Consider the following 16595-nt stretch of genomic DNA (forward strand, 5'->3'; position numbering starts at 1 on the left):
ACAAAAAATCTTTGCAAAATTTCATCTGGATCGGGCAATAAATGCGACCTGTACTTTGTTTACAAAAATACGTGGACGGACGGACAGACGGTCGGACATGCATAAATCGACTTAGAATGTGATTCCGTGCAGATCATCAAAAGGAACTATGGGTCTATCTCGTTTCCTTCTGCCTGTTACAAACAAATGCACAAAGACATAATACCCTAACCACCTTGTGGTGTAGGATATAAAAATAAGGTATTTTAAAACGGCTGTAACTCCTTAAATATTAACATTTCGGCGTTTTTAGCCTATTTATTTGTTTAGTTTTTTTAATAATGAAAAATAGGGTATTTTAAAACGGCTGTAACTCCATAAATATTAGCATTTCGGCTTTTTTAGCCTATTCATTTCAACAGTTTTTTATTAAAGAAAAATAGGGTATTTTAAAACGGCTGTACCTCCTTTAATATTAACATTTCGGTATTTTAAAACGGCTGTAACTCCTTATATATTAACATTCCGGCGTTTTTAGCCTATTTATTTGTTTAGTTTTTTAATAATAAAAAATAGGGTATTTTTAAATAAATATTAACATTTCGGCGTTTTTAGACTATTTATTTCAACAGTTTTTTAATAATGAAAAAAGGGTATTTTAAAACGGCTGTAACTCCTTAAATATTAACATTTTGGCGTTTTTAGCGTATTTATTTGTTTAGTTTTTTAATAATGAAAAATTGGGTTTTTTAAAACGGCTGTAACTCCTTAAATATTAACATTTCGGCGTTTTTAGGCTATTTATTTGTTTAGTTTTTTAATAATGAAAAATAGGGTATTTTAAAACGGCTGTAACTACTTAAATATTAACATTTCGGCGTTTTTAGCCTATTTATTTGTTTAGTTTTTTAATAATGAAAAATAGGGTATTTTAAAACGACTGTAACTCCTTAAATATTAACATTTCGGCGTTTTTAGCCTATTTATTTCAACAGTTTTTTATTAAAGAAAAATAGGGTATTTTAAAACGGCTGTAACTCCTTAAATATTAACATTTTGGCGTTTTTAGCCTATTTATTTCAACAGTTTTTTAATAATGAAAAAAGGGTATTTTAAAACGGCTGTAACTCCTTAAATATTAACATTTTGGCGTTTTTAGGCTATTTATTTGTTTAGTTTTTTAATAATGAAAAATAGGGTATTTTAAAACTGCTGTAACTCCTTAAATATTAACATTTCGGCGTTTTTAGCCTATTTATTTCAACAGTTTTTTATTAAAGAAAAATAGGGTATTTTAAAACGGCTGTAACTCCTTAAATATTAACATTTTGGCGTTTTTAGCCTATTTATTTCAACAGTTTTTTAATAATGAAAAAAGGGTATTTTAAAACGGCTGTAACTCCTTAAATATTAACATTTTGGCGTTTTTAGGCTATTTATTTGTTTAGTTTTTTAATAATGAAAAATAGGGTATTTTAAAACTGCTGTAACTCCTTAAATATTAACATTTCGGCGTTTTTAGCCTATTTATTTGTTTAGTTTTTCAATAATGAAAAATAGGGTATTTTAAAACGACTGTAACTCCTTAAATATTAACATTTCGGCGTTTTTAGCCTATTTATTTCAAAAGTTTTTTAATAATGAAAAATAGGGTATTTTAAAACGTCTGTAACTCCTTAAATAATAACATTTCGGCGTTTTTAGCCATGAATGGAGATGACTTTTATTTTTTGCAAAAAATTCACACATTGTTTTTATGTTCTGCATTGCGACAAATACCCAATCCCATGGGAGTTCAAATATTACAAAAAAAGAAAAATCCACTAATGTTTTATCATTCAATTCCTATATATTTTGAATAGTAAATTTACTGTTCTACGCCATTCGTTCCTTTCGATTCATTCATTCGTTCATACAGCCGATAATATTTATGTCGTTTTTAATTTAAAACAACATCGGATATTAACCCAAACTTACAATTATAACCAATGTTTGACTCTCATCCAAAATGGAAATGACATAAAACAAAAAAGCCAAAAAAAAAAGAAACGCCGGAGCATTGTCCACTTTGCTGGAAGTGCATCCTCGAAAAGGAGAAGACAGAGAGAGAGGAAAAAATATCAAACCGGTCACAAATTACCATGATTGCCTATGGTTACAAAATAATAATAAAAAAGGAATTTTCTGTCTTTTTTGTCATCCGTTCATTCTTTCATTGCTCCTTTTGCAGCGTATTATTCTAAAAATAAAATTTATCGATTCGACGCATTGAAATAGCACTCAGCGGAGCAATTGCAAAGATTTGTAGCCACTCGAATGGAGGCAAACACAAACGTAAGCCAGAATGCCAATGGTCTCTGTCTTTTCGTGTGTTTTAGGACCTCTAAATGCCGTCATTCGCATCCAATTCATGCTGCCTCCTCTCCCACTTTGGCCAAAAGTTACATCAGTTTTCTTTGGCGTTCCTTTTTTTCGATTTCTTTCTTTCTTTTTAGTTTTCATTTCTATTTTGCTGAAATAGTTAAATTTTATGTGACATACGCTGCCTGTAAACCATTGAACCAACCAACCAACTCAACCAGCCAAGCCAAGTAAAATTTCCTGCCCACCTTCCAGTCAGCCTGCCAGGAAACCAATGGAACAAACACATTCCCTCAATCACCGGACAGCAGCGAACAGACATTACGGCAGACAGCCAAACGCATAAACGGAAATGCCGCCACATTCATGCCAACGAGTGCGGCAAGTGGACGAACATAAATACCTATTGATGACTGCCACTTGTAGTCCTTAATCGTTGATGGAGGATATGAGGCTACGACTTTGGGTCCTGCATCGATATGAAGCTTGTTATAAAACGGAAATGCAATAAATGCATTGATTGCCATTATTTCCGCATCCAATATTACGAAAAATTGCAATAATTTTATGTGTTCTCCAATGGAATTTGTTTTTCCAAATGGCCGGCTAAATAAAAGTAGAATTTCTGGAGGGGGGGCTTTTCCTGTGAGTAGAAATAATTTGAATATTATTGCAAATTTTGATACTTGTGTATATGAATGAATGTTAGATATAGTCAGATTGGAATATGGAATTGAATTAAAATTAAGATCTGACTACAAGGTTTATTATTTTTCTTCTCTACAATAATTTCCTATATAGAATTGAATAACAACTAAAATAACACTAACTCCATTTAAATATAAGAAATACATTAAATTTTTTTCGATTTTTAATTACATAAATCTCAGAAAAGGCAAATATTAAAGCAGTAAGGAAAGCTCAAAAGTCCGGCGGGTCCGACTATATGATACCCTAAACCACTATCCATATTTAGTAGAGCTTTCGTAAAAGAAATGTTTATATTAGGCATTTGTGAGCTCTATGAGATATCTGGTGCAAAATATGATTATGGTAGAGTGCATATTCCGAAAATTGGAGATTTAAACACCAAATCGGATGAAACATATATATGGAAGCAAATATGAAATTCTAGCTTCTATGCTAAAGTCGGTTGAAGTGCGAAAATCCGTTTGGACTAATATTAGCCATTTGTTACACAATAACCTGAAATCGAATAATGATATGGGAGCTATATCCAAATCTTAACCGATCTTTATAAAATTGAATACAGATATTTCTTGGCTGTATCTGATATATGGAACCAAATATTATTCTACTATCGTGCATTTTACGAATTTGAGATATAATATGGGATATAAAGCTATATCTGAACAAATTTTTGATGTATTTGCTTCTGGGCTAAACTTGGCCGAATGTGCCGAACTTCAGGCTGTTTTGCACTGATATTGGCCATTTGGTGCTCATTTAACCCGAAATCGGCTGAAGTTATATAGGAGAGCTATATCCAAATATGAGCCAAATTTGAATCATGTATTGCTGCGCTGAATCTAATATCTGATATTAAATATCATTTTTGTGGGGTGTATATTACGAATGTGAAGGACTTAAACACCAAATCGGATGAAACATATATAGCTATATCTGAACCGATTTCCACCAATTTTAAAATACTTATTTCTATACTAAATTCAGTAGGAAGTGCCAAAATTCACACCACTTGGACTGATATTAAGCCATTTGGTGCACAAGAAACCTTAAATCGGATGAAGCTATATGTGGGAGCTATATCCAAATCTGAGCCGAACTTGATAAAATTTCATCTATGAATTGCTAGGCTGTATCGAATATCTTTGTTAAATATCAGTCTTGTGGAGTGCATATAACGAACATAAACACCAAAATCAGATAAAACACATATAGGGGAGCTATAGCTATATCTGAACCGATTTGCACCAATTTTAAAATGCTTCTTTCTATACTAAATCCAGTCGGAAGTGCCAAAATTCACACCACTTGCACTGATATTAGCCATTTGGTGCACAAGAAACCTAAAATCGGATGAAGATATATATGGGAGCTATATCTAAATTTGGACCGATTTTCACCAATTTCAATATGGTTCGTTCTTGAGCCAAACAAATGTTGTCTAGAAAATTTCATCTCAATCGAATTTGTGTGAAAGAATACCAGCATTACTTACAGGCGATATCCGAAATATAGAAAAGACGAACTTCTCGGTTTTTTTCTGCTGACTTCATTGACGAATATAGCCAAATATCGTAGGTAAGCAAATCATATAGGTGGATCTAAATTTGGAGATGATCCCAAAATATTTAGCGGTTCAAATGTACCTAAAACATTTAAGGACAGGGAAGAATTCTAGCATTTTGGATGACCATTGGGTTTTATTTAGCTGTAAAATGGACCACAACAACTAACAGCACGACGGAGTGCGTAAATATTGGGCAAATTATCACATGGCCGACCCCGCACGACTATAGCCTTTTCTAACTAGTTTTATCTCACCCTGTATATTACTATTCGTCCAAATAGGGTATATTTCGTGACATCCGAGTGAATTAAATACAGAAACATGTACTCAAAATTTGGTGAAAATCGCTTAAGATATCGCTATATTTCATTCGCTTTCGCGTTTAAATCCCTCACATTCTAATATGCACTCCACAACAATTATATTTGGTACCAGATATCAGACAAAGCTCAAAAAAGCCTCTGCCGGATTTGGATAAGACTTTCGGTTCCTATAAGCTATCTCAAGTTTTGGACCTTTATTAACATTATTTTGTAAGTACATCAGGTATCCAGTAAAGAACACCACATATCACAGTCCATTTCAATTATATATAATAACAAGTAAGCAAAGGCTATAGTCGCGCGGGGCCGACCATGTGATACCCTACAATACTACAATATGTTAGAAGCCCCTTATGTCCAAATCCATTTGGATTTCCATCATGGAAACTTGCCCAATATTTACGCACTCCGTCGTGCTGTTAGTTGTTGTGGTCCATTTTACAGCTATATATAATCCAATGGTCATACAAAATGCTAGAATTCTTCCCTGCCCTTAACTCTCTTCTCAGGCGTGTCGATTGGCTTCAATTTTGTGATCGGACGATAATTACAGAAGGTATATAATAAACCCAACCTGTGTTGGAAAGTGCACAAATATTAAAAAATTTACACTTCAATATTATAAGTCAAATTGAAAAAATCGCATGCGATAAAAAATATTAAAAAATAAAAAAATGTCACAAAATACTACAAAATCTATATTAACATCATTATCTATTTATACGATGACCATCAAAATTGGAAGACTTCTGCCCAGTCCTGGGCTCTAGCCCCATGCTAACTTTCGCGTCGATTGGTCCATAATTGCGACCTGTAGAGCAACTGTAAAATCAAGAAATTTTTCAGTTTTTGGTCCATTTCAACCCCTAAATATTATGCGATCATCCAAAAGAAATAGGGTTCTATTCTGACCTTAACCCCATCTCCATTTTCAATTTCGTGAGGATCGGCCCATAATTGCGACCTGTAGAGTGATTACAAATTAACATGGACAGACGGACATACATAGCTAGATCGACTCAGCTCGGCGATATAGGAAAATTCATATATACTTTCCTATGTGGGAAACCAATATTTCGAGGTGTTACATAATTTTTGACCCAATCAAACTTATAATACCCCCAACACATAGTGTTGTAGGGTATAAAAATGCACCTAAAAAATTCAAATTTCTTTCAATCGAAGGGTATCTTTAAATGAGTTCTATGTCTAAATGTGCACAAATCTTCCCAATTTTATGATTACATAATTTTTTGTTCATTATCAAAAAAATCAGATCGATTAGAAAACTTTTTTTTTGTTTCACCACCCCATACACGTGGGATGACTGCGCAGTGTGGCGTAGGGTATGAACATATCTAATATTAACCCGACATGTCAAGTTTTAGCTCATTTTGTTGGACAGATAGACGGATGGACACCGATAAATCCACATAGAGTTTTATTCGGATCAGAAATATATATGAATGAAAAACTTATTATACCCTCTATACTTTGGTGGACGGTGTAAAGTCGGGTGGTATGCGAGGGTTATATTAAATAATGGACATATGTAGAAACTGTCATATTAAGGTTATATGGAATGCTCAAGCAATACAGAAACGTTTATGTGCGGGAAGATTCTCCCTAGTAAATTTCAGCTTATCCAGTTGGAAGCTAAAAAACTTTAGTTACCTTTAAATTCGAATTAATATGTTTTTTATACCATTGGAGGATAAGGAGTCTCATAGAGTGCGAAATTATAACCCGATTTCTTCGAACTTCGTACATTGCAGATCTAGTGTTGAATATGTAAGTTTACCCTTTCTGGGACCACCCATTCTCACAAAGGGTGTATCTGGCTGGTAGGCACAATAACTTTCGAAGATAATATGCGATCGAGTCGAACGTGGTACATTGTAATATTATTATCAAACTTAAATCGAGGTCGGATATGGGCAATATCGGTCCACACGCTCTGGTACATACCCCACAAAAGGTCGAGATTTAAAAAAAAAAAAATTACTGCACAGAAAGAGAATAGATAAACCGATTTTACTCCAACTTTGCAAATACTAATATTTGAATCAAGGTCAAAATGCGATTCTTTACAACTTATATAAAATTCGATATAAATGTTCGATTCTCTTATAATTTTCTATTTCCAATATTTTTACCTATGTTAGATGAATTATGAAAATGGAATACTTTTGTCGACTATATCTGGTACCTCATGCAAATTATTCTAAAAATTATCACATATCTCATGTAAAGTAAAGGAAGTAGTCGATATAGTCCAAACTTGGCACGTCGCAATATTTATATCATACTTATTTAGGTTCGATACGAGATGGACAATACTGGCCCATTCCGTCGAAACCTAGAGAGTCAATAATTTGAATAATCATACCAGAAGTCAAAACATATTTAAACAAGTGCTGACTGATGTATACCTCCAGCCTTGTGTTATGATTATTCAAACTGTACTCTTCTTCCTATATTTAGATAAGTGCAATTTTTTGGAAATGCGTGAGTTTTCAATTTTCATACTTCATCTAATACAGATAAAAATATTGGTATGTGCAGCCGATATATTCTATCTTAACACTCTTACGTGACATTTTATATAAGTTTTAATTATTCCAAATTTTGTCAATTTTTGACCAAATTTTTAGGTACTTAATGGAGTGAAACGATATTGTCCATTTTCGTACCTAACCTAGCACTGCAGAAAATATTAATATTTGCAAAGTTGGAGCAAAATCGTATTATCGTTTCTCTTTTGTTTATTTTAAAAAATTCGACCTTTTGTGGGGGAGGTACCAGAAGGAGTGGACCGATATATTAAATTTTCACAACAGACCTGGTTAATAAAAATATTGAGATGTGTGAAATTTGAAGACAATCGGACTTTTACATCACATTTTATAAGAGTTATAATTATTCCAACTTTGACCCCGTGTGGGGATGGTACTTGAAAGAGTGGACCGATATTGTCCATTTTAGCACCTGACCTAGCACTAATGCTAATATTAAGATGTGCAAAGTTGGAACAAAATCGGATAATCCTATCTCTTTCTGTGCAGTAAATAATTTTCTTTGAAAATGTTGAAATTTTCTGGGCGAGGTACCAAAAGGGGTGGACCAATGTTGCCCATCTCCGAACTCGATCTAAGTTTGACAATAATATTACGAAATATCAAGTTTGGACCAAATCAGATACTCCCTTCGAGAGTTATCGTGCGCTCCAGCCAGCCGGACAGACGGACGGACATCGCTAGATCGAGCCCAAATATCTTGAAACGGATTTGCTCCAAAGAGACCTAGGGTCTAAAACCCTTATTTCGACTGGGCACGTTTTAACACGTATCAAATGATATATACCTTCTCTAGCCATATGGCTGAAGGTAGAATAATCGAACATTGGCTGAGGGTATACATCTGTCGGCAAAAGTGACTAAACATTTTTAGCTTGTTTTTTTTTAGAAATCAGTGACAGAAACCTTCAAAATTCCAAAAATCGGGTGGTACAGTCATGTAAGGATTACATTAAATGATGGTCCTATCAAGAAGTTGTTATATTAGGGTTATATTAAATAGGCTATAAAAATGTACTAGACCAATATAGAGCTGTTATAGTTCGGCTGTTATAGTTCACTTCATACTCTCTTTCAAATTATCAAAATTTTTAATAATTAAAGCTCTCATAATTTGCGAAATGATTTCCTCGAACTTCGTACCTTGCAGATCAAGTTTTAAGGCGGAATATGTGAGGAAAGGGTATACTTAAAAAAGTTAATATGTGTCTGCTGACCTGACCTTTGATCTTTCGTCCTATCTTCAGTGCATTTTCAATGTCAAAATTCACTTAACTCCTGCCAGGATCGTCAACCATTCCCCTTCATCAATAAGGACATCATTTTAAATGTTAATTTTTCGGACAATATTACTTGTCCTCTTGAAAAGTATCCATTGTCATGGGTTACAATTATCCTTGCAGAAAATAAAATTAAAAACTTTGTCCTTTAATACTGGAATATCCTCGCATTTCTTTTCATCATTTACTATTAAAGTCTGATGCGATTATTTTCTTTTTGGCTTTCCTTTGCTATCCTCGAAAAGTAAAAGAAATGCAAAACCCTTTAACAAGGACGTTAAGTGTTTTCGAATTAAAACCCCTCGAGACGACACAAGGCAAAAAAAAAAAGAAACAATTTACCGCACTTTTGTTGCAAATGAATAAACGATGTCGTCTTTGTTTGGGTCGTATGCTTCTTTGAAGCTATTTTAAGTATAATCGGCTATAATAATACATTTTATTATTACTCTTCTCCGGCTCCGGTCGGCCCTGCTCCTTGGAGGTTTCGCGATGGCACACACATGCATATGCATGTTGGGGAGATACATCTCTGCCATATATGTGTGCATCCCGGTCCATATGAGAGTAAAGTGATCTGATTGTTGATTGGAATGAATGGTTGTTTGGTTTTCTGGTTTGTTTCTGCCACTTCTTTGATATAACAATGCCGAACGATGTCGTCCTTCTCGTCCGTTGTCCTTGTTGTTGTTAATGCTGCTGCTGCTGCCGCTTTTGTTGTTGGCAACTTATCATCACAATGGATGCAAAATTGGGTAATTGTGTATTTCCGAATAAATTAATGTTTGGCAAGATAGGACACAAAAGACAATATCAACCATCCAGCCAGCCATCCAAGCCAGCAACAATAACAACAGCAGTTGGTAGGTAGCATCAGCAGATCAGCCACCACATAATGTTTTCAATGGAAACATCAATAAAACGAGGAACTAGAAAGCCCGACCAGGAAAGAATGCGGCATTATAGAACAAAAAAAAAATCCTGCCCAAACCGCCACTTAACCAATAGTAAAACACAAATTGAACGTATTGATGAAATGTTCGAATTATCAAAGGCCACTGGTGATGACAAAAGGGAATAAGAAATGTAGACCATTGAATGGATGCCATCAATGGACGGATGAATGAATGAATGCCTGTCCGAAACAACGACATCGGGCGGTCTGTCGATCGGTCGCCAGGCCAAACAAGGCTCATAGTAGTAATGGAAAATCATGACCATTTTAATGACATTAAAATAAATTGCCACTTAATCGGTTTAACAGAAAAATTAAAAGTATCTGACGCCATTTCCATTCTCCACCCCTACCCACTCCCTCTCACCAGCATTTAATTATTAAAATCAAACAAACACATCAGGCTGTTTGCAACATGTCTGTCATGTGTTTCCATATAAATCAGATATTATTTACACTTCGAAATTATCAACGCCATCAGCGACAATAGAATATTTATGGAGGGGATTTGGTTTTCCCTTTGAAGTGCGAATTCCGAAAATACGCTTATATGACTAAGATATTTCTAAGGATTTTTTTCAGTGAAATTTAATTAAAAGAAAACAAGCTAGAAAGTATCAATTGGTTTGTCGGCATACACTCAGAGGTATGCTTTGACCTTAGTTTGATTACACTATGCAACACAAAAAATAAGTAATGAAAGTCTTAAAGTCGGACGGGGCCGACTTTATGATACCCTACACCACTTTGCCAATTTAGTAGAGCTTCGCATAACAATTAAAAGTTTTTATGAGAGATTTAAATCATACACGCTATGAATATAAATATAATTTAAAGTTCAAAGGACTAAATATGCCGAAGCATTTGTATCTTTTAAATTCGGACTTGTATTTCCTATTTCTTGATAAAATCTGGCAAAGATAGTTCTGATCTGTATTTGATATATTTTCCTGAATATCGTTGTTACGGAGTGCATTTACGGCTGTGGGTAACAAATATAACAAATCGGATGAACGGTATATATGGGAGCTATAGCTATATCTGAACCGATCCAAATTTGACATACTAGCTTCTACACTCAATTCGGTCGTAAGTGCCAAATTTCATCCCATTTGGGCAAATATTAGACGTTTGATGCACAATAAAGTGTAAATCGGACGAAGTTATACATGGGAGATATATCCAAATCTGAACCGATCTCGATAAAATTTAGCAAATGTATTTCTGAACTGTATTTGTACAGAGTGTATATTACGGCTGCTGAGGACAAAAATAACAAATCGGATGAAGAATATATATGGGAGCTATAACTGAACCGATTTCGATCAAATTTGGCTTACTTATTTTCAGGTTCAATCTGATCGTCCGTGCAAAATTTCATACTATTCGGACTGATATTACACGTTTGGTGCACAATAAAAGGCAAATCGGACGAAGATATATATGGGAGCTATATCTAAATTTTGACCGATTATCTCCGATTTCATTAGGGTTCGTCCATGGGCCAAACAAATGATTTGTGCAAAATTTCATCTGTACTGTGTTTACAAAAATACATGGACAGACGGACGGACATGCATAAATCGACCCATAATGTGATTCTATGCAGATCATCAAAAGGAACTATGGGTCTATCTCGTTTCCTTTTGCCTGTTACAAACAAATGCACAAAGACATAATACCCTGACCACCTTGTGGTGTAGTGTATAAAAATATATGTCGTAGCCGAGTACCACAAAATTGAAACGTATGTCCCGAAATTAACTCCATTGGGGTCGATATTAGCCATTATTTCCACAATAAACCTAAATCGGGACCTATATCCAAATCTGATCTGATCACAATAAAATTTTGCAAAGGTATTGTCGAGCTGCATCTGATGACCTGTATCAAATGTCATTGTTGTGGTGTGCATATTACGCATGTGAGGATGAAATATATATATATATATATATATATATATATATATATATATATATATATATATATATATATTTTCATAACAATTGATGTACTTGACTGAATTAGTTCGGATGACTCAAAATCATCATTTGGACTGATATTGGCCATTTGTGCACAATTAACCCCAATTCGCCAAACAATTATTATTTGGAAAATTTAATCTCAATCGGATAATAAATGCGACCTGTATTTTGTCCCCATAAATACATGGGCAGACGGTCTGACATTACATCAAGAATCATTGGTTTAAAAATGGGGCATTGCTGCCTTTGAAGGAGTCTTATCGTTTTAGTTATATTTTCCATTTAATTTTTATAAATTTTGGAATTTTGACTTCTTGTTAAGTAGAAACGCTGCTACAAGAAAATTATCAACATAGACCCACGAAAATTTCACCATGTCTCAAAACAATTAATTACCTTTTTCAATTATATGAAAATTTGTATATCATTGGCACAAGATAACGCGAAATAATATGATATATATTTTTGTTGCATTTTTTCATAACCTTGAAAATAAATTTACGCTACGCATCACTATACTAATCCAAATTGTTACTCAAAAATTCCAATTAATGTGATATGCTATCTCTGACAAGATGTTCGTCCTTCGCTTTAATATACCTAAATGTCGTTTGCTGCAAAATATCCTTGAAAATGTAACATCCAAGCTGTAAAATATTAACACCATTTAAGGGCCCTTGAAAACTCATCCACTCGGATTATTCATATTCTGCTTCGTTAAATGTTTCGTTGCATAAACAAGGATACTTTGTCGTCTTCCCCCGTGTAGTTGCACGGTGCTAGTTAAAGTGACATTATTTACATGAAATAAACACTAAATATTAAAATTCAAATGATTAATTTATTTTAAAAAAATATTGTAAAACCTAAAAATGTTTTGGTCGGCAAAATTGATTATTTAATATAATACACCCATCGCCTGTTAACTGGGGATAAAAGTTATACGCATTGATGGCAATGCCTTTATCTAATTCCAAATAAGATCATCTATTTTTACTGCATACTTTGAGGCTGAAATTTTTGTGGTTAACAAGTCGTGGCACAAACCCATGTGCAAGTAATAATTGTAGTTTATAATTTTCGCAACAGGGTTGAACCGTTTTGCGCTCTGCATTTAAAAGATCTATGCTTTTTCAATCAAGTTAGTTTTGTTCAATTTATTACTTGTTAGCTCTATTTTGGTGTTATTGTATGGAGGGTACATTAACCAAAGACTTAAAATGGTAAAGACTAAACAAAATGCATTCTGGGCTAATGTTTAATAACAGGTCAAATGTTAAATAACAGATCATGACAGGTTATAAAGTATCAGTTGGTTTAGCCGACAAATGTATACCTTCAATCAATGTTCGATTATTTAAACATACTTTGACTTGTGTTATGATTGTTCGAATTGTTGAGCCTCTATGGAGTCGGTACCGAAGGAATAAACCAATATTGTCCATTTCGTATCGGTTCAAAAAAAAAGTTCGGCCGGGCCTCCACCATTTGGAAAAAAATTTGGTAAATTCAAAAAAAACAAAAAAATAATAATAAATAAATATAAAATCGGTAAAAAATGCTGATAAAATCTAAAAAATACTGAATGTAGCCGTATATTAGGGTATATACGAGGACGTGGACCTGCATAGGCATCTTTTGTCTATTACAATATTCAAAAACGAAACTTGAAAAAAAAAATCTGTTTATTATGTAGCTAAAATCATCAAAATACCGATTATAGGGAGGTACCATGGGAGTTATAAAACGTGGACCTGCACAGACAATTTTCTGTCATAGACTGTAGTATCCATTACGAACTTTCTATACTGAATTTGAAAGAAAATTGTGGTAAATAATGTCGCTAAAATCATCAAAATACCGAATATCGGAAGGTACCGGTATATGGGGGCTATACGAAGACGTGGCATAGCACAGACAATTTTCTGTCTTAGGCTGTAGTACCCATTTCGAACTTCAAATACCAAATTTGAAACAATTCCGGTGAATAATGTCGCTAAAATAATCAAAATACCGAATATCGGGGGTACCATTATATGGGTGCCATTACCATTACATGGCCCATTTTCAATACCAAAAGTCCTGCAGACATAATATACATTTGAGTAAAATTTTATCAATATACTTGAATTCGTTCGGAAGTTAGAGTGATTTCCACAGACGGACGGACATTGATAAATCGACATAGAATTTTATGCTGATCATAAATATATATACTTTGTTGAAATATATTTAAAATAATATTTGAGAGATATATTTAGATATAGCACTATCACAATATAGATATTGTGGGTCATTTGATAGCATGTGTGAAATTTGAAGAGAGTTGGATGCCCATTTTGCTTTCTTACAGCTATTTTTTTTTTTTTTTTCAAATATTGAACCCTATATGGGGGAGGTATCAGAAGAAATAGTTTGATCTCCACCATCTTTATAACAGATCTTGTGTTGATGGAAATATTGAGATGTCCCAATTCTGAATAAAATTGGGTGTTAATTTCTCGTTTTATGAGCTTCATGGATATTCAAAATGTTGACCCTTTGTGGGGGAGGTACCAGAAGGAGTAGACCTATATATTCCATCTTTACACCAGATATTGGATAATACAAGTATCGTGGTGCATATAATTGGATGACAATCGGGCTCTTACATGACATTTTATAAGAGTTATAATTATTTATAATTTTCACCCTTTGTGGGGGAGGTACTTAAGGGAGTGACCTGATATAGTCCATTTTCGCACTCTGTCTTGTCACATGTTTATACTAATATGTCTATGCATCAACTTGGTAATTTTGTTTGAAAATTTACCAAACAGCTGTTGTTGTTTATTCTTGTTCGGAGCTCAAATTATGTGCAAATATTCAAATTTGTCACTTCAAGTCAAAATCATAGAATTATAAAGATCAGGCAAGACAGAGTCAAAATACTGTCACCGGCGATTTAAAAAATATTTGTTTGAAAAAAATGACTCTATGGTTGAAAAAATATTCCATTCTTAAAGTATTCTTAAAAAAACTTAAAAAATATACGATAAAGGTCCTGCTGGTTCTTACAAATATTTTGTAAATATTCGGTTAAGGTCCTCATAAAATATTATTTTAAAAATTCACAATTATTGCAAAGACTGTTCAAAAAATATTCTTTAAACAAGTAAAAAGCAGTTAAGCTTGACCGTTTCGATCTTTTAATACCCTCCACCATTTAAAAGGAACTGTTTATATGAAAACCATTTATAGGGGCAAAGAAGACCCATTAGGGCCTTCAAATGCGAAATATCGTTAATATACCGAATAAAGGGAGGCACCGTTATATGGATCCTATACGAAGATGTGAGCCTGCATATGTATTTTTTCATGGACTGTAGTACTCATTAAGATATTGCCATACGAATTTTGAAACAATTCTGGTCTATAATATCTCTAAAATCATCAAAAAACGAATATTGAGAGGTACCGTTACATTGGAGCTATACAAAGAAGTGGACCGACATGGCACTTTTTCGAACTTAATCTGCCTACTGACAGAATACAGATGTGTGCAAAATTTTAGTATCCTATCTCAATTCATTAGAAAGATGGCGTGATTACAACAGAAAGACTTCGCTAAATCGACTAAGAATCTTAAGCTGATCAAGAATATATATACTTTTTTGGGTCTAACATGAGTATTTCGAGGAGTTAGAAATGGACTGACATTGTTAACATACCCTCCATAATATGGTAGAGGGTATAACAATTTATAAAGCAGCTAAGTTCGGCATAGACAAACTTTAATACCCTCCACCATTTTGAAGGAACTTGAGCAGTTTCCAAATAATTCCGTCGAAAAATTCCGCTCAAATGGAAATCGTTACATGGGGGCTATGCGAGGACGTGTTCCTGCATATACAATTTAAATACAAAATATACATAGATTTCGCTATACGATATCGTGGATCTAGGTAGTCCTTTTCTAGGGCCTAAAATGTTGCGAAGGAACTCCTTGTGTGGATTTTCAGAAATGCCACTAAAAATATTTGCCACAGTCAACAAATTACCGAAATTTGGTGGGGGGGGGGGTTCCGCTATATGGGGCTATACGATATCGTGGACCGATGTAGCCCATCTTCGAACTTGACCTTCCTGCAGACAAAAGACAGATCGGTCAGGGTTAAACGTCTAGGAATTTTACGCTGATACTTTGTTAGGTCTAAGATTGTTATTTGGATGAGTTATAAATAGTGTATGATGGAGGGTATAAAAATGGAAAATTGTGGATCTACTAATCCCTCAAAAAATTCATAAAAAAATAACAATTATGATTTTGTTGGTCCTTCATAAAAATACTTGAAAAATTCATGAAAGTGGCAAAGTCGCTTTTGAAAAAAATATTCTTCAAAAAAATTTCTTTCCAGAAATCATCGATTATAGCTCTGCTGATCCTTTAAACAAATTAAGGATTATGATTCCGCTGTCCTCCAAAAAAAAAAAACACCACGATTATGGCTCACAAAATATTCTTTTTTGCATAGTCTACGGTTATTCTCTGCGGTTAGATTGACTCTAAATATCTCGAAATAGATTCCAAATAATTTTGCGTCGTTGTGCCTATGACATATATTCAAATAATCCATCATCAAAATATAAATTTTCTAAATAATATTAATTAAATATATTATCATTTCAAAGTATGCACATTGCCGGTTAATACATAATTTAAGAAATCTATGTCGAATATTTCAAAGTTCGGCCAAAATTAATATTCCCCCAATGGGTCATTAAATTTGGATACATTACCTACAGGCATATATGTTACACGTGTACTTCTATCTTCATTTAATTATACGTATTTTAATAAAGATGTATGTAAAAATGAATG

This window comes from Musca domestica, unplaced genomic scaffold, assembly GCF_030504385.1.
Source record: "Musca domestica strain aabys unplaced genomic scaffold, Musca_domestica.polishedcontigs.V.1.1 6, whole genome shotgun sequence".
Lineage (NCBI taxonomy): Eukaryota > Metazoa > Arthropoda > Insecta > Diptera > Muscidae > Musca > Musca domestica.